This window comes from Sminthopsis crassicaudata, chromosome 2 (genome assembly GCF_048593235.1).
Source record: "Sminthopsis crassicaudata isolate SCR6 chromosome 2, ASM4859323v1, whole genome shotgun sequence".
NCBI lineage: Eukaryota > Metazoa > Chordata > Mammalia > Dasyuromorphia > Dasyuridae > Sminthopsis > Sminthopsis crassicaudata.
Genome location: NC_133618.1, coordinates 671,434,368 through 671,458,632, shown reverse-complemented (window position 1 = coordinate 671,458,632; position 24,265 = coordinate 671,434,368). Strand labels below are relative to the sequence as shown.

The following is a 24,265-nucleotide window of genomic DNA, read 5'->3' as shown; positions in this document are numbered from 1 at the left end:
CAGGTTCCTTCCAAGGCTGCCATCCCATGTTCCATGAGTCTGAATTAGAATGCTCCTTCTAACCCTAATGTTCTATGTTTTAACATTCTTTGTTTGAGGTCCTTTCCTTTCATGAATCCATGAAGTGTGAAATGGTGAGCAAAATTAGCACTTCTCTTTCCTTGAGGCATTTGCCCTGAAATTGTTTTCTTCAAAGTGATCTTCTCAAATACAATTTAGACTAGATTATAAAGAACAGGGAGATTACTTTTTAATGCTATCAAACATCTTGGAAAAAACTCAGAATTCAAAGTTGCAAGAAGCCTTAGAAATCAGCACCTAGTTTTTCAGGACAGCACCTTAATTTTTAAAGACTAAAAAAACTGAGACTCAGAGGCAGAAAGGGAATTATTTAATATTGGATAGGTAGTATTAGAGGCAGTATGGAGTGGTAGATAGAAAACCAACTTCAGATCTAGGAATACTTGATATTTAGTCCTAGCTCGGAGACATACTAACAGTTGGGCAACCTCAGAATAGTCATTGAACGTGAAGGAACCCTTTTTGTCTATGACAGAATGCCTATTTTGTCTATGACTCAGATTAGGTAGAACATACAAATAATTAATAAAAACACAATAGAATTTTCAATATGGCCACCTGAAGCACCATAGAATCTAATCTGCAGTGAGAATATTCTTTGATAAAGTGGTAAAGTGAATAGATGCTAAACTTGAGCCAGGAAGACCTCTGTTCAATTCCAGACTCAAACTCTTCTTCTCTAAACAACTCTGGGTACTTCTTGACATAGTCATTTTCTCCTGCTTACAATAGAATTAGTAAAATAGAGATGGGCAGGCAAGAAGCACAATGGATACAGTGCCAGGCCTGAAGTCAGGAAAGTGTGTCTTCCTGAGTTCAAATCTGTATTGAGACACCAGCTATGTGTCTCTGGGCAGGTCATTTAACCCTATTTGTCTTAATTCTTCATTTATAAAATGAGTCGGAGAAGGAAATGGTAAAGCACTCCAATATCTTTGACAAGAAAACCCTAAATGGGATCACTAAGAGTTGGACTTGACTGAAATAACTGAGCAATACTGCCAAAATTAACCATGGATAGCACTTACTTCAGTGTGTTGATTTGTGAATCAGATTTTTTTTTGTAAATTGTTTTGCAAATCTTAGGGAGCTATAGACATTGATTATGATTTTTCAGTAATAGAATTGCCTGAGTTAGGGTTTGATGAGGGGTGATTTGACTGTATTCTCCTGATGAAAATGAGATTAAATAGAAGAAGAGACTCACATTTGGTGTATGAGCCATGAGCCCTTTAAACCACAAACTTTAATAGTGCAGCAATTTAATGGGATTCTCATCAGCAATATTCATCATTTGTGATACAAAGAACCCCCACCACCATACACACACACACACACACACACACACAGGGGATTATATGTCCCAGGATACATTTCTTTTGGATACTGTGGACTTCATTTTGTGACTCTTTCCTGCAATGTCTGCAAGGCAGAAGTCTCTTGGAATTCTCCCTTTCAGTAACTGAGTCTTAAGAAACTCCCTAGCTTTGAAGATTCAAGCAGCTTGGCTTGTCAAGTCAAATTCAAATCTTAGCATTAACAACTACCTATAATAGCTAACATTTATACAACTCGTTAAGGTTGTCAAGTGCTTTATATAGCATATCTCATTTGATCTCATTGTTTTGATCTTTAGAAATATAAATTGTCCAACGGAAATAAGACTTAATTCCCTCCCCTCATGCCTGTCTGGAGAAGTATCAAAATGGAGACTGCTTTGGAGGAAAAGATAAATTCAATTATTTGTTTGTTTCTAGTCCCATTTTCTCTACGCAAACACTCAACACCTATTCCATGACTAGGGATCTTAAAGAGGTATGGACAAGAGGTGACACTGTTGGCCAAATCACACTCCAATCTATATTAGAAGAAGAAAATCCAAAGCACACTCTGCCCATTTGGAAACATTGAGCCATCTAGGTGGCCAGTGGAGATGGAGGCATGGGGGCTGACACATAAGGGTAGGTTGCAGATGCACATTAGAGGGTTTTTGCTAGACAGTGGCTGAACTTGTGAGAATGGATAGGATGTCAGAGTGGGAGAATTCTGGGAAAAGAGTGCAAGAGAGCTGAGGACTGAAGTATGGGAATTACCCACTTATGAAATTAGTTAAGAACTAGTGTCTGTCAAAAGACAGGCAGGCAATGGTGGGGTGTCAGATGTGAGATGCTAACATGGTGCTAGCTTGGGGCTTGGCTCCAGGTCCTGATCCTGGGCCTCTGGTCAAGGATTCCTCAGGGCACAGCTTCAAAATGACGCCCTCTACTTTTTATAATCTAATCTAAGCAAGCCTTCTTCTTTCAAGTGACTCTTGGAAAAGTAGCCCAGGAATTCTGAAGTCCTCAAGCTTGAGTGAAGGACGCTTTCCTAATACAGCTCATATTAACCAGATTTAAAACATATGATTTGAAAATTTTAAAAAGAAGAGAGTAGTGAGTTCATTCCACTTTAAAAGAGATAAAGTTTTCAAAGCTAAGTGCTAAAGCCTTTATATTTACAGATTAATCATTATTTTTTTAAAAATTCTTCTTTTCCTCTTTACTCTCTTCTTTCTTCTCCCTTTCCCATTCTACTTATCTCCTTTTCCCAGCCTTCATCTTGTTCTTTTATTTTCCTCTTCCTCTTCTTCCTCCTCCTCATCATTCTCCATTTCCCCTCCCTCCCTTCTTCTTCCTCTTTTTTTCTTTTTTCCATTCCTTCCTCCTCCCACCACCCCCAATCTTCTACCTTGCTTTGCTTTACTACCTCCCTTTCCCAGTCAAGTTTCCATGTCTCATTTCTGTCTCCTTCCTGCTGAAGACTCCCTCTTACCCTGTCCTTGAAAGCCTGAACAGCAGCATCCAGAGGGATTCTGGCTGCTTTTGTCACAGGATTGCCCACTGAGCACCAGGTTTCTGGATGCCAGACCGCAGCCTCCATGTTATTCATTTTTGATATCACTTCTTTTGACCCATCTTTCATTTTATTTTCCCTTCATGGGATTCTGCTTCATGTCCCAAGAATGGGTCCCACTGCTTCAGGATCTTTAGGGCATCGATTCAGAGGTGGAAAGGCTTTGGTTATCATGTAGTATAAACTCCCTTATCAAGAATGAAGACACACACACACACACACACACACACACACACACACACACACACACACAAACAAATACACACACACTTGACCCAACTTGTCCCTGAAAGAAATAAGGAAGGACATCTTCTAGAGGTAGGTGAGGGACTATGGGTATGGAGGGCTGAGTGCAATGTCATATTCAGATATGATATTTCTTTATTTTCCTGCACTACTCTTTTGTCTCATTGTTTTTGATTTTCTATTTCAGTGGATGACTTTTTGAGTTGAAAAGAATAGGGTCAGAAATGAATATAAAAACAAAGGTGTTTTTTTTTAACAGCTATTTCATAGGGTACTCCGAGACTAGGGAATTCCTTCAAGAGAAGTAGGACAGGCAGCATGGTGGATGGACAATTGACTTAAGAGTCATTGGTTCAAATCTTCCCTCAGGCACATTCTGGCTGTGTAACCCTGGGAAAAACACCTAATGTCTCAGTGCTTTCTAAGATTATAAGCTAGAGAAAAGGTACTGCCCTACAGTGGGAGAGAGCTCCTTCAATCTGAATTCCCAATGACAGTGAAACCAGGATCCAGTCCCCTTCCTTTTCTGAACAAATGGAAAGATATGTGTATACGGGACCAATTTTTCTTTTCTTTTTCCATTCTACTTTTTACCTTTGTATCAAATGCATTATGTGCTTGTGTGTGTGCATATCCATGTGTATTGTGTGTTATATATACACGTGTGTGTATTCATGTATGTAATCTGTAAATCTGGCCAAATTTGTGATTTCATTGGCTTAGGGAACTTCTCATTAGTTAAACTCCCTTCCTCATCTATGTAGCTTTTCACCTGTTTTGTATTTGATGGAGTCTCAGAGAGTTTGCTGGGGTGCTGAGAGGTTAGGTAAAATGTTTGGATTACACACGAAGTATTTGTCCAAGGTACAACTTGATGCAAGATCTTCCTGGCTTTAGAGTTGTCTTTCTAGTCACAGATCCTTCCTGCCTGACCCATGAAAGTGCCTGCTGAATGGAGCAGCATCAAGGTGCATCGATTGTTGATGTATCAAAGGTAGCGATATTGGAATATTCTTAAGAGCCCAGTGATTTGAGCTATCTCTTGATCTTTTGATGACATCTGGAGAGAACAGGTGTCTAGAGAGTTTATTCTACAGTATTCATGATGGGAAAGCTTGGTAGCTTTGAAAACCTTTCTTCTAGAACCCACATGGTTTTGACATGCAGATTGCTCCAATTTTAGCTGAAAATCCCTTTTTTGAAGGGAGTTTGGCTTTTGAGAGATATTCTATCAGACATCAATTTTGCACATGAAGATTATTACAGATTAGCCCCGGATACCAGGACTCCATAGAGACAGAGGAATTATACTTCTCTGCACAATTATATTTTTCATCACCACAGCAATTAGGTATTTTCAGGTTGTTAAGGTAGGAATCACCCTATGAAAATGAGAAAATGAATGTGATGATTTTTTTTTTTGGTACAGCAGGATGTTTAAAAGTAAATTTCAACAACTCCCCACTAAAGTCCATGACAAACAGGAGAACAGTTTGTGTCTGGTTTTTGTCTGATAAGGGCTGTGCTGTTCTGTCTTCCAAACTCAGCAGTTTACAAAATATGTCATAACTTACATTGGCATAGAGGAGCAAGTTGGAGCCAAATATTTTTCAGCAAAATTTTCAGGGGGTTGGAAAATTTGAAACCCACTTATTTTTGGAGGAGACGAGAGCAAACAGTTTTTCTTCCTGTTTCTGAGAGAAGGAAGGATTTCTTGAAACATATAAGCTTAGCATTTGGGATCCATTAGCATCCTTTTGTTTTCATTGGCTGCGTGTGCATGTGTACATGTGTGTGACTGCATGTGCTTTTGTGTGTATTTGGCATGTGTGTTGATAAACATGTGCATGTTCATTGCTTTCATGTGATCATCAAATTTCACTGCATGACATAAGTTTGTCAGTTTCAGGATAACAAAAACAGAGAACTTCCAACTTCTAACACAACCCAGTGGAAAGCTTCCATTTCCTCTCATAGCCAAGCCAGCATGATTATTTTTATTAAGACTGTTGTAAAATATGAACAATGGAAAAAAAACAATCCCTTCTTTGTACTGTTCTCTTCTTCCTCCAACTCTTCCTTTTTTTAGATGAGGATTTGGGATTGCTGTGAAGGCTGGCAAGCTTTTTCTTATAAACAATTTTGAATTTATTTGTTCTTAAGAAGCTCATCTTTCTCTAATAAAACTGTATTCCCAAGCACTATACTGTCATCAAACCCATATAATCCAATACAGGTTTTTTGATGAAACTCTCTTAGTTTTTTTTTTCTTCTTTTGAATATCTCAGGCCCTAGAAAAGGCAGTTGGTTGGTATTTGGTCAGAGCTGCCATTTTCAGTCCTTTCAGCCATATCAAACTCTTTTTAATCCCATTTTGGGTTTTCTTTGAAAGTATACTAGAGTGGCTTTCCATTTCCTTCTTTAGCTCATTCCACATTTGAGAAACTGAGACCAACAGGATGAAGTGACTTGTCCAGGGTCACACAGCTACTGTGTTTCAGATCCTCCTGACTCTAGGATCAAAACTCTATTATACACTATCACACCTTGTTGCCTGCTTTGGGGGATTCAGGAAGTCACAGTAAAAACCAGAGCCAGACCAGCCTTTTTTTCCTCTTCCTTCTTCTCATCATCTAATCCATGTCCTTATGTCCTATCAATCCCTTCAAGGTTGAGCTCAAATGTCATCTCCTATACAATCCTTGTACAATAATACCCTTCTCTCCCCTGTTAACTGCTTTTCTTCCTAAACAATTTTCACACCACACAGTTTACATTTATCTATTTATATGTTGTATCTGCTCAGTAAGATGTGAACTTCTTGTTAGGGATTATTTGATTTATGACTGTACAGCCCCGATTGTTTGCCGAGGGTCCCATAATTCAAAGGCTATTACTAAATGCCTGGTTGACCAAGTTGTGGTATGATTGTGATAGAATACTACTCTGCCAAAAGAAATAATAAGCCCGATGCTCTCAGAAAAACATGGGAAGACTTATATGATGTAATGAAGAGGGAAAGGAGCAGAACCAAGAAGCTGTTATGTACAGTCACATCTTACGAACAAATTTGAGTGAATAAATCATTTTGACTATTCTAAATACTCAGATCAAATCCAAAGAACATATGAAGAACGAAGCTGCCAATTGTACAGGTTTAACATCTATCGGATTACTTTCTGTCTAGGGGATTAGGTGGGGAGAAGGGAGGAAGAAAAATTTGGAACACATTTGGCAAGGGTGAATGTTGAAAATGATCACTGCATATATTTTGAAAATAAAAGACTATTATAAAAAAAAGAAAAAAAGAAACTATCTGCATCCAGAAAAAGAACAAATAAATAGAAATGTGTATAGAATAATTTTATACGCACACATTTGTATTTTATGGTAGACACCTCTAGGACGGGGTAGAAGGAAGAAAAAAAAGATACTTACATGATAATTTTATTGTATATTTTTAAAATTTTGCATAATATATTTGCTGTTTTATATGCGTTCCAATTTTATATGTATATACACATATGTACATATGTTATATTATGGTAACTTTTGTTTTATTCCATAGATTAAAAAAATGATTGGTGATTGGTTTACTGTATACAAATTGTATCCTTCGATAGAATATAAATTATTTGAAGGCAGGGAATTTGAAGGTCCACTATGGACCTTGGAGCCCCAGTGATTAGACCGGTGCCTGGTACATATTAGGCTTCACAAATTCTTATTCATTAGAATTGAATTGAGTATGCATGTCACTTCACCACTATAAAATCTTCAGGGACTTCCCACTGCCTACCAAATGAAGTCTAAGTTGTCCCTGGCTTCAGTTAGCACAGATGTTTCTGGTGATTTAATTTTGATCTGTGTTGATTTTATAAAATGGAAGAGCTTATCAATGAGATTTGCTCATTTTATCCTGGATCTTCTTGACCTCTTCATGAGTAGTTATGAAGTTGTCACACCTAAGTGGACCTCTAAGCCAGTTCAAATCTCAGATTTTATTTCTTTTAAACTTCTGACCAAGTATGCTTGATGGCAAAATTGCTTGGTGGATAATAAGCAAAATTGGAACAGAGAGGTGTGAATTGTCAGAGAGTGTATTTATTTAAGTTTTTTTAATTTTATTTTCAAAGCATATGCATATGTTTTTGAACATTTACCCTTGCAAAATCTTGTGTTCTAACTTTTATGCTCCCTCTTTTCCCCCCATTCCCTCCCCTAGTTGGCAAGTAATCTATGTTAAACATGTGCATATTTCCACAATTATCATGCAGAAAAAAATAGATCAGAAAGAAAAAAAATGAGAATGAAAACAAAATGCAAGGAAACAACAACAAAAAAGTGCAAATGCTATGTTATGATCCACACTCAATCCCCATAGTTCCTTCTCTGGGTGCAGACGGCTCTCTCCATCACAAAACCATTGGAACTGGCCTGAATCACCTCACCGTTGAAAAGAGCCACGTCCATCAGAACTGATCGTCACATAATTTTATTGTTGCCATGGACAATGATCTCCTCGTTCTGCTCACTTCACTTAGCATCAGTTCACGTCAGTCTCTCTAGACCTCTCTAAAATCATCCTGCTGGTCATTTCTTACAGAACAATAATATTCCATAATATTCAATACCATAATTTATTCAGCCATTCTTCAACTGATGGGCCGCCACTCAGTTTCCAGTTTTTTGTCACTACAAAACAGGCTGCTACAAACCTTTTTGCACTTGTGGGTCCCTTTCCCATTTTTATGATCTCTCTGGGATACAGGCCCAGTAGAGACACTGTTGTATTAAAGGGTGTGCACAGTTTGATAGCCCTTTGGAGTTAGTTCCAAATTGCTCACTGAGAGTGCATTTAAAGGGATTCCAATCTGCTAGAATGATCTCAGAGAAGATGGCTTCTAAGGTCTTCTGTTTCTGAACATCTATAAATTTTGTGAACTACTCTAAGGAAAAGAATTGCAAACTAGGTGGTCAGCAGCTATTAGAGAATTGGACTTGGTGTTGAGATGATGGATGGAAGTGAAAAGAAGAATTTATATAGCACCAGGCAAAGTACTTCACAATGTCATCTCATTTCATCCTCACACCAATCGTAAGAGATAGGTGGTATCATTATATTTTACTGGTGAGGAAATGGAGGCAAAGAGTATCTAAGTGACTTGACCAAGGTCACATACTTAATAAAGTATCTGAATCCAGATTTGAACTCAGGTCTTTCTGACTGCCCCCTTAATAGTCTATCTACCTAGTTGTGCCAAGAAGAACTGAATTTGAATCCTGCTTCATAAAAGTACTGGCCTTTGGATCTTGAGCTAGTCATTTAATCATTCAGTGCCTTAACTTATTATTGTTGTTTTTCAATCATTTCTGCCTCTTCATGACCCCATTTGGGCAGCTGTTGTTTGTCATGATTCAATAAAAAAATTAAATGTAGAAAAGATTTGTCTTAAATGTTAAGGGGAAAGAATCATTAAACCCAAATGCTGATAACTGGGCTAACTGGAGGATATCTTCGTTACACCTTGAACTGGAGCATTTTGCTGTTTCTTTTTCCAGTTCATTTTACAGATGAGAAAACTGAGGCAAACAAGGTTAAGTGATTTACCCAGTCACATTGCTAGTGTCTGAAGCTTGATTTTCATTCAGATCTTCCTAATTCCAGACCCAGTTCTCTATCCATAGCTAACTGTTCTATGCTGTAGGTTCCCCATTTGTAAATGAGGAAGCTGGGCTTAACATCTATAAAGTTCCCTTTAACTCTAAATTTATGATGCTGTGCTTTTTGGTCCACCAAATGCATGAACTGGTTATGGAACTCTGGGCAAGTCAACATCTGAGCCTCAGTTTCCTTCTCGGTAAAGAGATCTCTGGACTTTAGAGCAATTTTCAGCTCTAAATTTATAATTCTATTCTTCTATGATTATTGTCAATCTAGAAGGATATTTCTGGTGAAAATGTCGAGGGATCTGTCCTTGGTTCTGTGCTGTTGCAACCATGCACTCTCAACCAGACCACCAGATAGCATGCCCAGAAGCTGAGGCAATATGTATAGATTATATTAGTAACATGGATGTCATTAATTATCGATGGCAAATGAAGATGCATATTGGGTTGGGATGAGTTCTGCTTGACTCTGCTTATTCAGGACTGGCTATTTTCCTGGCTTTGAGAAATGTCCCAATGTAATTGTGTGAGAAAGGACATGTGAGAAACTTTGTATTATAGAGGAAGAAGAGTGTATAAAGGTCTGTCTGTATCTAAGAGAACTTTTAAAGCAAAATCTTTAATATTTCTAGATTCTAGTAAGTTTTGCATCCTTCAAAACAGTCACATACTTCACCATAGTAATTTTTCACAATTATTCCATCTCTGACTTTTTTGGGGGGGGGGAGGTAGGGTATCTTTGGAAATTGTCTTTTTTGTATCAAAATTATGTCTTCATCTTTCTTTATAGTTACGTTGGATTTTGTCAGAGAGGACTTAGAGGTTCAGCATCAGAGCTGGTAAACACTCGGGATGGCCAGACTATGGAAGGCCATTTCTGTCCCAATGAATTGTGATCCCAGCATCATAAGATAATGCTTTCTGGTGTGACTCATAAATTGGCCTAAGGATGCTTCCCAGGGGAACGAGGCCCTGAGCTGTTTGCAGGCACATTGTGAGGACAGAGCAGTGTGCAGCCCCCTGTGGTGACAGCTTTGAAGGAGAACACTCATTTGGCTGGCGAAGCCCTGGAATGTTTGTTTAAAAGGCTGCTTCATAAATCATAGCGGCAGCTCTCCAGCCTTTTACAGTGGGGGGACCATGCACCCTGAACAATATGTTACCAGAACCTTTGGGAGTAAGTTTTTCAAAATGTCTCCTATGAATGTTGTTATATGTCATGGAAAAAAGAGAAAATTGCATCTCTCCAAATTTTGAGCCACTTGGAGCAGCTTTGAGAAGTGAACACAATCTGGAGGAGAGAGAGCTCGCTTTCATCTCCTGCAAGACCAGGCCTTTGATTTCAGAGTGATTTGAGGAGCAAATAAAAGGGGAGCCATGGTGAATTTCCTCTAACAACTAGGTCCCTTTTCCATGGGGCCATTGGGAAAGAAAGATGAGTTGCTCAACAAGCACTTATTTATCACTTTCCAAGTATAATAGAAAGAATAACAAAATAGAAAGGGAAGGAGAGAAAGAAATTAAGTCAGGAAGAAAGAAAGGAAGAGAAAAAATTAAGGAAGGAAGGAAAGGACAAAGAAAAAAGATGGAAGAAAAGAGAGAGAAACAAAAAAAAGAGAAAGAGGGAAAGAGAAAAAAGAGAAAAGAGAGAGATGGGGGAGAACAACATGCAAATATATAAGCTTAATACAATGTAAATGGGTGGTGAGAAGCTGTTGTTTGTCAGAACATGATGTAGAAAAGACATCTTAAATGGCAAAGGGAGGGGATCATCAAACTCAAATGCCAATAACTGGACTAACTGGAGGACATCTTCCTTCTACTCTTCCTCATCCACTTTTGTTGTATCATAGTGACATCATTACATTCCCATATTCTCCAAGCCAAAAATCTGGAGCCATGGTCTGGCTGATGATTCAGTGCCTAGAACAGAATGATTAAGAGTATCATGATGTCCTGAACACTAGCTTTGAGAGTACTCTTGAACACTTTGCTGATCAGAACAAATCTTAAGTATCAGGTTCAAATTTAGGTAACACCTTTTTAGGGAAAACTGGTAATTTGGAAGACATCTAGAGAGATATGACCAAACCATGGCATACTGGAATTAGTGGAAGGAACTAGGGATGTTAAGTTGAAGAAGAGCAGACATAAAGAGAACAGGGTAATAATCTTTTAGTTCCTGAAGAAGTGTCATGTGGAATATTATAGCCTTGCTCTGTTTGGCCCCAAAAGATTGAACAGAGAATAATGGGTGGAAGCAAAACAGACAGAATTAGAGTAGATTTGAAGGAAAACTCCCTTGGAATGAGAACTATGCTGATGTGAGCTGGGCTGTCTCAGAACATAGCAGTTTACCACTCTCAGAAGATACTCAAGAGATAACTGGATGTCCATTTGTTGAAGGATGATAATAAGTTACATTTCTAGAGCATTGAAAAGAATGCAAAGCACTTCATGTACATAAAATCATTTGACCCTTTCAAACCTTGTCAGGCAGATACTGCAGATATTAGCCCCTCCTTTTTACAGATGAAGAGACTGAGGTACCGAATGATGTCATTCTCCATATCATACATCTCAAATGTTTCAGAAATAGAATCTGAATCCATGTTTGTTTTTGACTTTGACACCCTCTGCACTACCCCATGAAGCTTCTGAAAATATTGGGGTGTTTTGGTGAGGAGAAGGGGGAGAGAGTTCTTCTACATAGAGTCAGTCACTCAATCACTCAATCACAACCATCAGGGACTTGATATGTTGCAGGCTCTGACCATGTTGATGAAGTTTTATGTGCAAATCTGGAGGAAAAGTGAGTCTCTGCTCTAGACTAGAGACTCACTTTTCCTCCAGAGCTGCCCTCTTTTATCCTCCCAGAGAATGGGCGTGGGATAATGCAAGGGCTTTTGGGAAAAATTACTTCAACCAATGAGCTTGCTCCTCCTAAGCATGCAAGCTCTTCCCCAGGAATTCACAAGTCAAATTCCCAGTAAAGGCCGGAACTAGAGAATTGTCAAGTACTGACTTAGCACTTAGTAAGAACCTAATATCTCATTATCTCATTAGCACTTAGTAAGAACCTAAAATGCAAAGAATTAAATAATCTTTATTCACAAGGCACTTGGAGTCAGGAAATACCCATTGAAATGTATACAAAATTAAAGAAGAGAATACACACAAACATATTCAGAGTCATTAAATCCAAAGTGGTTTGGGAGGATGAGGATGCTAAAGATTAAGGGCAAAGGAGATGATACCAAGCTAGCCTCTTTTATTTAATAATAACTTTTTATTTTTTTCAAAAATTTTACAAAGATAATTTTCAGTATTTACCCTGACAAAACTTTGTGTTCCATGTTTTTCTCCCTTCCTCCTCTCCTCCCCTAGACAACAAGTAATCCAAGATATGTTAAATATGTGCATTTCTTGGTAGATATTTTCACATTTACCATGTTGCACAAAAAAGATCAGGTCAAAAAGGGAAAAAAAAATGAGAAAGGAAAAAAAGCAAGCAAACAACAACAACAAAAAGTTCTGTCTCTAGATCCAAATGGCTCTTTCCATCACAAGATCATTAGAACTGGTCTGAATCATCTCACTAATGAAAAGAGCCATGTCCAACAGAGTTGATCATTACATAATCTTGTTGGTGTGTCCAGTGTTATCTTGGTTCCTCTTGCTTCACTTAGCACTAGTTCATATAAATCTGAGGTAGCCTCTTTTTGGGTTTTGTGGTTGAAATTGGTGTTATTATTGTTGTTATTTTAGTCATGTTCAACCTCTATGACCCTATTTGGGGTTTTCCTGGCAAGGGTACTAAAATGGTTGCTGTTTCCTTCTGTAGCTCATTTTATAGAGGAGGAAACTGAGGGAAACAGGATGAAGTGAGTTGTTCAGGGCCACATGACTAGTAAGTATCTGAGGCTAGATTGGAACTCAGGTTCTCCTGATTGCAAAGTCAGGATTCTATCCACTGTGACACCCAGCCACCCCTAATTGAGATTGGTAGCATGTTGGACATTTTTTCAAGTTTAGTCTCCAACACTGTGGGGCACCACAATAATTTTAGACAGGGTGAAAATAGTACATTCAGTAGATCATGAGTTCTTTTTTTATTTTAATAGTTTTTATTTACTTGATCTATGTATGGGTAATTTTACAACATTGACAATTGCCAAACCTTTTGTTCTAATTTTCCCCCTCCTTCGCCCCCCAGATGGCAGGTCGACCAATACATGTTAAATATGTTAAAATATAAATTAAATACAATATATGTACACATGACCAAACAGTTGTTTTGCTGTACAAACAGAATGGGACTTTAAAACAGTATATAATTGGCCTGTGAAGGAAATCCAAAATGCAGGCAGACAAAATCAGAGAGATTGGGAATTCTATGTAGTGGTTCATAGTCATCTCCCAGAGTTCTTTTGCTAGGTGTAGCTGGTTCAGTTTATTACTGCTCTATTGGAACTGATTTGGTCCATCTCATTGTTGAAAATGGCCACGTCCATCAGAATTAGATCATCAGTTCTTAACCCCATTTCTGAAATTGTTTTTAAAAATATTGTGATAACTTTATTTTAATATAATTGGGTCCCCTTGTAATTCCATATATCTTATCTTATGCATTTAAAAACATTATTTTATTAATGAGTCACATAGAGTTTTGATCTATAACCTAAAAAGAGTGAGGAATTCTACCTGAGTTTGTTACTAAATTTTAGTCAGTGACAGCATAGATTTAGAACTGGAGAAAACAAAACAAAACAAAACAAAACAAAAAACCTTAAAGGATTTTTATTCCAATGACTTCACTTTGTAGTTGAGGAAATTGAGCCCAGAAAGGTTGTCATTTATGCAAGATAACATAGCTAGTAAATGGCACAAAGAATGTTAAAAAGTCCAGCTTGTAGAGACATGAGCAGATAACATAGGCAGTCAAAATGGCTATGTGGCTCTGAAGGTATGTGTGGCAAGAGTCAGACTTCTAAGCTTTTGTCCAAATTTTAACTGCTTAAGAAACAGGAAGCCTGATAGGAAGCCTGAGAAGCAAAAGCAGAGTTGGAGTGGGAAGAACCTACCAAAGGTGGTTGCCAGTGTTGCATAGAGACATGAGTTGTATAAGAGTATTCCACAAGAGTATCCCATGATCAAGATTCGAGGGTCTCTTTTTCCATAGCTGAGCCAAAACTTTAGCAAGTACTTGTTCTCCCTCATCTAAATGTGGGTCCCTACAATCCTGGAGCACGGCTGGCCCAAAACACTGTCCTGTATGTCTGACCGGCTTCACAAGGATCATCAGAAGTCATCCTGCCATCACAGCTTCCACTCAGCTGCCAAGGCATGGATCCACAGCCTATGTCCAAACATGTGACTTCGGTCCTTGCTCAACTACCTCTCATGGCTCCCTCTTACTTCTAGGATCAAATAAAAGTTTTTCTTTTGGCACTTAAAGCTCTTTATAAACCTATCCCTTCCTATATTTTCACCTACCTCTCCCTCCACATCCTGTAGGATCTGACTTCTATTACCTACTTACATGCCTTCAAAACACGCTCCATTTTTGGCCTCCATGTCTTTGCACCAGCCATTCTTATTGCCTGAAAAACACTCCATTCTCATCTCAGATTTGTGGTTTCTTTGCCTCTTTCAAAACTCAGCTCATTTTTGTTTTCTGAAGGTGACTTTTCTCAGTCAATCCACTTCCAAAATGACCCAGCATCTATTTGGTATAATTTTGCATGTACCTCGTTGTGTACGTCCCTTAAAGTCAGGGACTTCCCCCTCCCCCTTTCTCTTAGAGCATCGCCTAGTATTGTCATTGCTGAATAAACACTTGTTGACTGACTGACTGAGAATACTAGAACCAAAACAGATCTCAGAGATCACCCAGTCCAATTTCTTTATTTACATGTTCGGCAAAAGAGGTCTTATGTAATTTTAAGACTCATCCAAGATCACACAGTTAGCAAGTAGAGGAACCCCAAGTCCAATCTAAAGGCTTCAGGCCCTACCTCTTTTCTGTCTCCTTGGGCTACTCTGGTCAAATCAAGCTATCTGTTCCTCTTAAGAAAAACAGGAATTATCTCTCTTGAGCCTCTTCCGTCCCCCCTTTTGCCACAATCCTCATTTTTCAGAGGAAACTGAGGCAGAGAAAGTTAAGGGATCTGAGCAGGTGGTACATGATTGAGGCAAGGTTTGAACTCAGGTTCAAATGAGCTTAGCTCAAATATGGTCTCAGACGCTTCCTATCTGTGTGATTCTGGTCCTGGTTTCTTAAGTAAGCACAAGGGAGATATGGCTCTGTGAGGCTGGTAGAACAAGCCAGCCTCCCGAGCTTATTATAAGCATCTCATGGCTTACTCTAATTGGTCATTAGGGTAAATATCATGGCACTTGCTATTCATCAGTGGCAGTACTAGTCAAAAATCAAATCACTTGTTCTTAGATTTGTGAAACCATCAGTTTCTGAGGGGAAGGCACCTTTTTGAAGTAACTGTTTTTGAAAGTGAGACTCTCTCCCAAGGAACAAATATGAATAAGAACAGGAATCATGTTTAGGGAGGAGAAGGAGTGAGAAATAACAGTAATTCTCCATTCCTCTGGGCAAAAGACGTCACCAGCTCTAGCTCTGTTTAGCAAAAGCAGAATTTTGACACCTGAAAGTAAACAGCTGAGAGTGAGCTGCCCCTAATTAAAATTGGTCAATCACTCCCAGGCAGCCAGAAAAGGCCGGCCTGTGTTTCAGGTTGTTCCAAGGTGTGGACACTTTAGCCAAACACTTGGATACTAAAGAGCTAGGCCTGCAGAAATTATTTTAGCTCATAAGGACTTTGCTGTAAAAGTAGTGACATTTCTTCTTGTGGTATTTTGTTTGGGGAATGAATGGGTCTTTCAACCAGTGTTGACTCAGGTTTTCAAATGGCTCCTGGCTTCCACTTTGTAAACTCCCCATGGCAGCACATGGGTAGTGAGGAAAAAATTAAAAAAAAAAAAGATATATTGGGAATTTGAGTACTCAATAATGAATTATGGTCTCACATAATTTTAATGAGGTGGCCGTTTAGTAAATCTGTCAGTGGTGAGCTCTCTTGGGATCTAGTAGGTGCTGGTCAGTAGGAGTCTTGGCAAGCTAGAACTCCATTCAAGGAAGAAAGAAAGACACAGTTTTGAGGGAAGGAGGGAGAAAAAGGAGAAGTTGACAGGGGAGGGGAGGAGAAAGGGACAGGAGAGAAAATTAGCCAAGATATTAGGGAAATTTATAGCTCAAGCAATGTAATAATAATAAGAAGAATTACTGATAATAATGATAACTAGCATTTATATACACTTTAAAGTTTGCAAAACACTTGATCATTGTCTCTCCTCACAATAAAGAGTTCAATGAAAAGTAACAAAAACAACAGCCAAAAAACCCAAATCTCTAGACATTGAAATAAAATGCAATGAAAATATGATTCTTAGAAATAATATTCAATTATAAGATATAACTATTTTAGTAGGGAAGATAGCAAAGAATTCCTCTCCTAATTCTAGTTGAATTTTGAGAAGTCATTCAGATGAATTTAGCCTTTCCTGTTTTGTTTAGTGTTATTATTATTATTATTAATTCTGGATTATCTTCCAGACAATAGTCAGGACAGAAATGGAACTAAGCTATGCAGAATTTGATTCTTTCTCAGGAAGATAAAAAAAAATCAGAGTGTCTCTTTATGTGCTTGGCCAGAGGGAAAGGGGAACTGAGGTGACTTCAGAGTACTTGAGTCTTAAAACCCTACTTGTGGGGTAGGTGCCACAGGCTAGAACTCAATCCTTGGCTCCCAGCCTCCATAATAAGTGGTAAGATCTTCTCTTCTTCGTTTTAAACTCCAGATGTTTCAGACAGTAGAAATGTCCCCATTATCCAAGAGTCTGGCTTCCTCAGAACAAAAAAGCCTTCTTCCACCTTAATCCTTATTATTATTATTATTATTATTATTATTATTATTATTATTATTATCATCATCATCATCATCATCATTATTATTATTATTATTACAATCCAATGTATTTTCCTGATTGCAACTGAATAAAGAGCAGGTTATTGCCACCTTATTCTAGGCAGCTAGCCGGTCACTGCATGTTAACTATTAATTACAATACTGTCAAAGAAAGTTAAGTAACTGACTTCTACCATGATCTTCAAGAAACTGAAGACGCCATATAAAAATAAGAAAATATTTGTCCAACTATTTTCCTTTATTAGGCTTTTAAAATACCTAACCACTTTCACTCCATTTACAACAGCCCTTAATCACATTCACTCCATTTGCAATGGGAAGAGAAAATGGATAAATCCAGCTTTGTTTATATATACACACATGTGAATATACATACATGCATGTAAATGTTCATGTATATATCTATATCTATCTATCTATATACATATATCTATCTATATATACATACATATATATATATATATATATATATATATGTATATATCCCCAGATAGCTAAGTAGAATAGAAGCCAAACTCCTTTCAAATGGAGAATGTCACACTACATCTTCCATCTTAATTTGTTGCCTCTTTGAAAGTAAAAAGAATGCCATAGCTTCATCAGAAGCTCATGCCTACAGTGGACTCCCTATTCAGCAGCTTTTCCTCCTCCTCCCAGGCTGTAAGTAGGAGTTTCCAAAGGCACTCAGAGATTATAGAATATTCCAAAACAATGGGGAAAGTTTGAATTTGATATCCTCAAAATAGGAGCTGTTCAGAAGAGTCGGTTTCCATGATCCTGGAGGAGCTCATCCTCTGTTCTTTCTCTTAATCCACATTTGGATTCAAAGGGCACTGATCCTCCATTGCAATAATGTACCATCATTTGTTCAGCCATTTCCCAGCCAATGAAAATCTACTTTGAGCTTCTCCCGATTGTATTAATCAAAAATATAGTCAAATAGTAGCATGTAAGGTTTTCCTTGATATTATGATAGGTCAGCGTCAAAAGGAATCATCTTAAGGACATGAGCATGGAACACCCAAACCTAGATAGCTTCTTTATGGCCAGTGCATTTAGACATCATTTTTTGGTCTTCCTAATTAACTTCTTACAAGATTGTAGGCTCAGTAACTAGAAGGGACCTTAGAGAGACATGGTAAATCCATTCTCATCATTTTATAGATGAAGAACTTGAGGTCTGGAGCTATTCAGTGGTTCTTTGAGCCCACACAGGTAGCACTAGCAGAGCTGTAATTGTACCATCAATACTCCAAATTTGGGACTTTTCTTTGGGAATCCCTAGGCAGCAATGCATGTCTGTCACAGCTATTAATGAATGGCCATTACTCAGGCCCATAGTGATTTGGGGGTGAGTCACATCCTCTAAAGTTTTTGATTGTTTTCCATTACAGCCTGAGCCATATAATTTTAGATTGCCTGGTTTACTTCAAAACTCCTCTCAAGAATCACTTTCAACAGAAAAGCTTTTTCTAATACCCCAAACTGTTAATGCTTTTTTTCTGTTTACTTTGTACTTATTTTCTATCTCTATTTGTAGATATTGTCTCCCTCATTAGAGTGTAGGTTCATTGAAGGAAATAAATGATTCAATTTTGTCATTGTTTCTCCAGAACCCAAGAATCTCCCAGGTACATAGCAAAACCCTTACTAAATATTCAGTAATTATCCTTTGATTCTGGAAAGATATAAGATGAGTTTCTTCATCACTTGCTTTAGCTCACCATAATAAGATTAAATAAAATATAAGAGTCGATATATTGTTATATGTGTCCATGGTTGGGGGAGGCTTTTTGTTAGCTGGCTAATTTTTAAAATTATGAGAAGAACTGTCAGGTTAATTACTGTGGGTAATTGGATCATACGCTCCTCTTGAAGTTTTCCAAGCTCCTAAATTGCTTGAGAGCGTCTCATAAAAAACACAGTTTTCACTGTGACTGAATCAATTTAGTGAGAAATTATATTTTAGATTTAAAAGAGAATATTAAGTTTGAGGCTGACAGGGAACCACAGGATAGCTGAAGACAAATAGAGTTGACAGTGACCTGGTGGATTCAGTATTGTGCCAGCTTTTTCAAAATCCCAATTACAAGGCACAATTTAGGAGGAACGACAGAAGGTAGTTATTTGACTCTCTACTAACCGCAAGACCCAGTCTCGCCACAGTTAGCTTACTTTTTCTAATGTTATTTTTTGATACTGCAGGGAAACTGAATTCTCACCAGTGTGGATACTCCCACCAGTGGTCACTGCCTGTATGTGCCTGCCCATAATGCAATACTTTTGCCCATAGCCTCTTATAAATTTACCACAGGGGGTTTCTTTCACCTAAGACTAGAGGAGCTATTTTGAGCTTCCTTGCATATCTGAGATGCTTCTTTGACAATTTTTTGAAATATGGTCCTATTTCTACTCAGTGATTGGATTGGATTGGTGACTGGATTTTTTTCATTATTCAATCATGGAGAGGAATCTGCCAAGTTTTACTCATAATCACAGACAACTTATAATGAGAAGAAGCCATGGAGTCCAAGTCCAAGCTGCTTATTTATTTGTTTTTGAAGTTTTATTGATTTCTTTTGACTTTCCATCATGCTCATTTTCAGATGCAGATCTCTCCCCCTGCCCTTTACTTTTTCTTGCAAATCATTTAAGGGCCCCTAATCAATAAAGTGATCATACCAGGATACATTTCTGTATTTGTAAATCCTGGCCTGGTCACTTTAAAATGGACCCTGATATGATCATTTTATAGGTTAGAGGTGCTTAGTTGATTTACAAGAAAAGGCATATGTAATCACAAATGGTCTTTGGCCAGTGATAGCACCAAATTTCTTCCAACTATATAAACAAATAGAAAAGATTTTTACATCTTGCCTCTTGGATATGTGCTCAGGATATAGGATTGATTTTTTTAAACTCCAGTATTACACAAGGTATTTCGTTGTCTAAGTAATGACCGAGAAACTCTTAGTTCTCCAAAATAAAATAAACAATTACCTTTTGCAATTAAATAAGTCATTTTTTTTCCTGAAAAATAAAACAAATCAGGAGTGATCAAAAGTCATGATGGTTTCTGTATCCTTTAGGCCACATATGAATTGTCTGTGTAGCTACATGTGTTTTCAGTCATGTCCTTTTACATATATAAATATATTTCCACATATTGACACATATCTTTATCTTTGTCACAGATTCTTGTCACATGATAATAATATAAGTAAAAAATAAAAATTAAGAATACAGAAAAAAGAAAAAAAGAAAGAAAGAAAAAAAGAAAGAAAAAAAAAGAAAGAAAGAAAGAAAGAAAGAAAGAAAGAAAGAAAGAAAGAAAGAAAGAAAGAAAGAAAGAAAGAAAGAAAGAAAGAAAGAAAGAAAGAAAGAAAGAAAGAAAGAAAGAAAGAGGGAGGGAGGGAGGGAGGGAGGGAGGAAGGAAGGAAGGAAGGAAGGAAGGAAGGAAGGAAGGAAGGAAGGAAGGAAGGAAAGAAAAGAAAGAAAGAAAGAAAGAAAGAAAGAAAGAAAGAAAGAAAGAAAGAAAGAAAGAAAGAAAGAAAGAAAGAAAGAAAGAAAGAAAGAAAGAAAGAAAGAAAGAAAGAAAGAAAGAAGGAAAGAAAAGGCATATTGTGTATAGGTGTGTCTATCTATGAAAGAAAAGGCGTATTGTGTATAGGTGTGTCTATCTATGTTTGGAAGGAGCTAGGTGGCTCAGTAGAGCACTGGATCTATAATCAAGAAGGCCTGCATTCTCATCTGACCTCAGAGACTTCCTAGCTATGTAATCCTCTATTTGCCCCAATGTCCTGGAGAAGGAAATGACAAATACTACATTTGGTTCAATAGCAAGTCTGGTCTTCAGTAAACATTAATAAGAATCTACTATGGGCCAGGCCCTGTGCCAAGTGTTGGGGATACAAAAAAGACAAAAAGTAGTTCCTATTTTCAAAGTGCCAAGTGTTGGGGATACAAAAAAGACAAAAAGTAGTTCCTGTTTTCAAAGAACTCAAGAGAGAGACAACATGTCATCCCATATGTACCCAAAGCAAGCTATCCACAGTATAAAGAGGAAGTAGTTAAGAGAAGAAAAGTAGCAGAATTTAGAGGGATTTGGGACAACTTCCAGTGAAAGAGAAGGTATTAGTTGAGACTTAAAGGAAGCCAGGGAAAATATTAGATGGCATTGGGGAGGGAGAACGTTACATATATAGAGGTCAGCCAGAGAACCTAGACTCAAGAGATTGAGTGTCTTGTTCATGAAACAGCCTGGAGCCAGTGTTATTGGATTGAAAAGCATGTGTTGGGGAATAAGGTACTAATGTGAAAGAAGACTGGAAAGGTAGGGAGGGGTGAGGTTATAAAAGATTTGGCCTGCCAGAGTATTTTATGTTGGAGCTGCTAGCTAAAAGGAAGCCCTGTATTTTTTTGAGTAAAAGGCTAATATGGTCATGTGAGCTTTTGGAAGTAGCATAAGCATTGTGCTCCGCATTTGGGTAGATGCAAAGTTTATAAAACACATGATCCTGACCCATGGAGTTTATGGTCTAGTACAAGATGACACTTTGTGGTAAGCCAAAGCTTAGAGCAGGCCTTCCCAACCTGTGGGCTTTAGCCTCCTGATGGCCAAAACAATCTGGGTTCTTTCATCTTTCTTCAGCAAAAATCTCTCTTTTGGGTTCATTAAATAACATTTTGTCAAATGCACACATTTTTATTCTTCACATTTATTTAGATGCTGTTGTGATGAATAAAAATACATTTTGAGTTAAAAGCATCCCCGGGTTCAGAGTAGCTTTTTGTTCTCTTGCTTTTTCTTTATCACATTAATGCCATAATCGAGAAGCATTTTTTAACCGTTGACCACTTTGTTAGAACTGACATTCAAAGATGAAGAGGAAATTGTCCCTTCATTTAAGAAACTTGCATTCTACCATGTGGGTTTCTGCAAAATGTTTGATGTTGAAAAGAATCTTCCTGCTTGAACTAGGGAAAGCTTCATTCCCTTCACCTCTTCAGAACTCTGGGTTCCTTCCAGACCCACCCCAGGGTCTACATCCTATAGAAGGGTTTGCCACCTTTTTTGATCCCTTCTGTTCTTAAGACTCACTTTTTTCTTCAAATTACTTCATATGTACTTTAAATTTGTTATCGAAATACACAGTGTATTTTCTCAGTAGAATATAAATTCTCCAAGGTCAGAAAGTTTCATTTCCCCTCCCCCTTTTATCGCTAATATGTAACGCGTAGCAAATATTTAATAACACTTACTGAAATAAATTGGGGGCAGGAGTGAGCAGGGGAGAGACCGGTCAGGTTGGTTTGGGCAGAGTGTGAATAGTGTAGGTGAGAGATTATCAGATCCTGAAATGAAGCAAGTGACCACAGGGGCCAAAAAAAAGAGAAAGGTTCTAGTGTGAAAGCATTTGTCCAGGGAGAAACAGTGGGATCAGGCTAATGGTTGGCAGTTTGGGAAAAAGGACAGGAAGGAGGCTTTCATTGGACTCTTTTATTTTTCACAAAAGCATTTATTTGTCCTCCTGTAAAATGAAAACAGCATGGGAAATGATGTATGGCTTCCTCACAATACAACCCCAACTATGAATCATCCCTCTTCTCTTGGCCGGTTGCTCGGCTCTCCACCTCTCGCAATTCATCTTTTATTTATTTCTCACATCTCGAACTTGTTTTGCCTTCTTTCTGATGGTCTGTCTTGCTCCTATGAATTTCTCCCTCTTTCTACTTTCACCAAATATTTTTCCCATCCACTTTCTCTGAAGCATTGGTAGGTTTGGACAATTTATTTATTTTGACTTGTTTCTGAGAGTGACAGAGTCACTAAAGATGGTTTGGATTCAGTTGGGTAAGTAACAGACAGGGCCTCCCAGGCACTGACTGAGCTTTTAATCAAAACTCTAAAGGAGTTTGGTTCTAGGGCCTCTTTATAGATTCTGGTGAGCAGTCCATATATCCAAGGGAAAGAGAGACAGTCAATATGTGCTCTGAATTTAGCAGGGTGAAGTGATGGATCGTGGCCCCTTTAACCTTCTATCATTAGGAGCCACAGCCAATGAATCCTGGGTCATTGGCCCCTGCTCATGGGTATACCTGGTGGGTATTCCACTTTGATGTGGAAAATATTTACTCTCCATCTGCTTTCTTATACAAGGACTGATACAGTAGGACTTTCCAACTCCCCTCATCTCTAACCTGTAAGAAAGGGAACAAAGGACATTGCCAATGAATAAAGCAAGTATTAATGTACACTCTTTATATGTGATGACTTTCAGTCAGGAGAATGGGTTTTACATTGTGTTTTTGACACATAGGCGTGACTATGGGCAAGCCCTTTAATGTCTCTGCTCCTCCATCTTATTGTTTACATAGTAGGGACATGACAGAGTCTCACCCACCGAGGGGAAAGATTCGCAGAATGTTATTCAGGTCACGTAGTGGATTCTTATTGCTGTTATTGTTGGTCCATCATGGCCATTTCTCCATGACCTCATTTGGGAATTTCTTGGCAAAAACCCTGGAGTAGTTAGCATTTCCTTCTCTAAGTCATTTTAGACATGAGGAAACTGAGGCAAATGGTTAAGTGGCTTGCCCAGGGTCTTAAAACAGGCAGTGTCTGAGGCAAGATCTGAACTTAGGAAGATGAGTCTTCCTGCCTCTAGGTGTGGTGCTCTATCCACTGTTCCACCTTGCCAGATGATTATTGCTAGTAATTTGTCCAAGACTTGTTGCTGAATAATGGATTTTGAGTCATTTTCCTTTTATATTAGCTGGACAATCTTCAGCATGTCAAATGATCAAATTTTTATGAAGAAAGTGCTTGCTAGGTGTTGTTCTGCACAAGTCATTTCTGCTTCCTTAACAAGAGTTTCCTTCTTTGTAAAACGGGCATAATAATTGGACCTGCCTCTGGAAGCAAATAATATTTTATATAGAAAATTTTGTGCAAACCATCAAAGTTACATGAATATTTTGCTTTATTGTTGTTTGTCAATTGCAGTGAGATGGGTAAGTGAAAACTTAATAGGACCATGGCCTCTTCCAGTCCCTTGAAATAATAGAAATTGTACTGCAGTTATATGATTAAAGTTTGCATTTCATAGTTCTTTGAGTTTATTTGTCTGAGGGATCTCAGCAGATTAATGATACTTCCCCCCCCTTCTTTTTTTAATTTGGTTCCTGTTGTAAGGAAGCATGGATCCAAGAATCATAGATTCAGAGCCAGCAGGGATCTCAGAAGTCATCTAGTGCAACTGATTTTATAGATAAGGAAACTGAGGTCAAGGAAGCATAAAGAATTGGTTCAGTAACTCACAGATGAGAATTTCTAGATTTGAACCCAGATCTTCTGATTATGAATCTACCAT

General features: G+C 38.0%; 1 protein-coding gene across 2 annotated transcripts in view; it reads left to right on the top strand.

Moving 5' to 3' along the window:
- The window catches only part of PRKG1 (protein kinase cGMP-dependent 1), a 1,273,864-nt gene that overhangs the window by 203,183 nt on the left and 1,046,416 nt on the right, over nt 1–24,265 (top strand). The gene's annotated exons all lie outside the window — the stretch shown is intronic.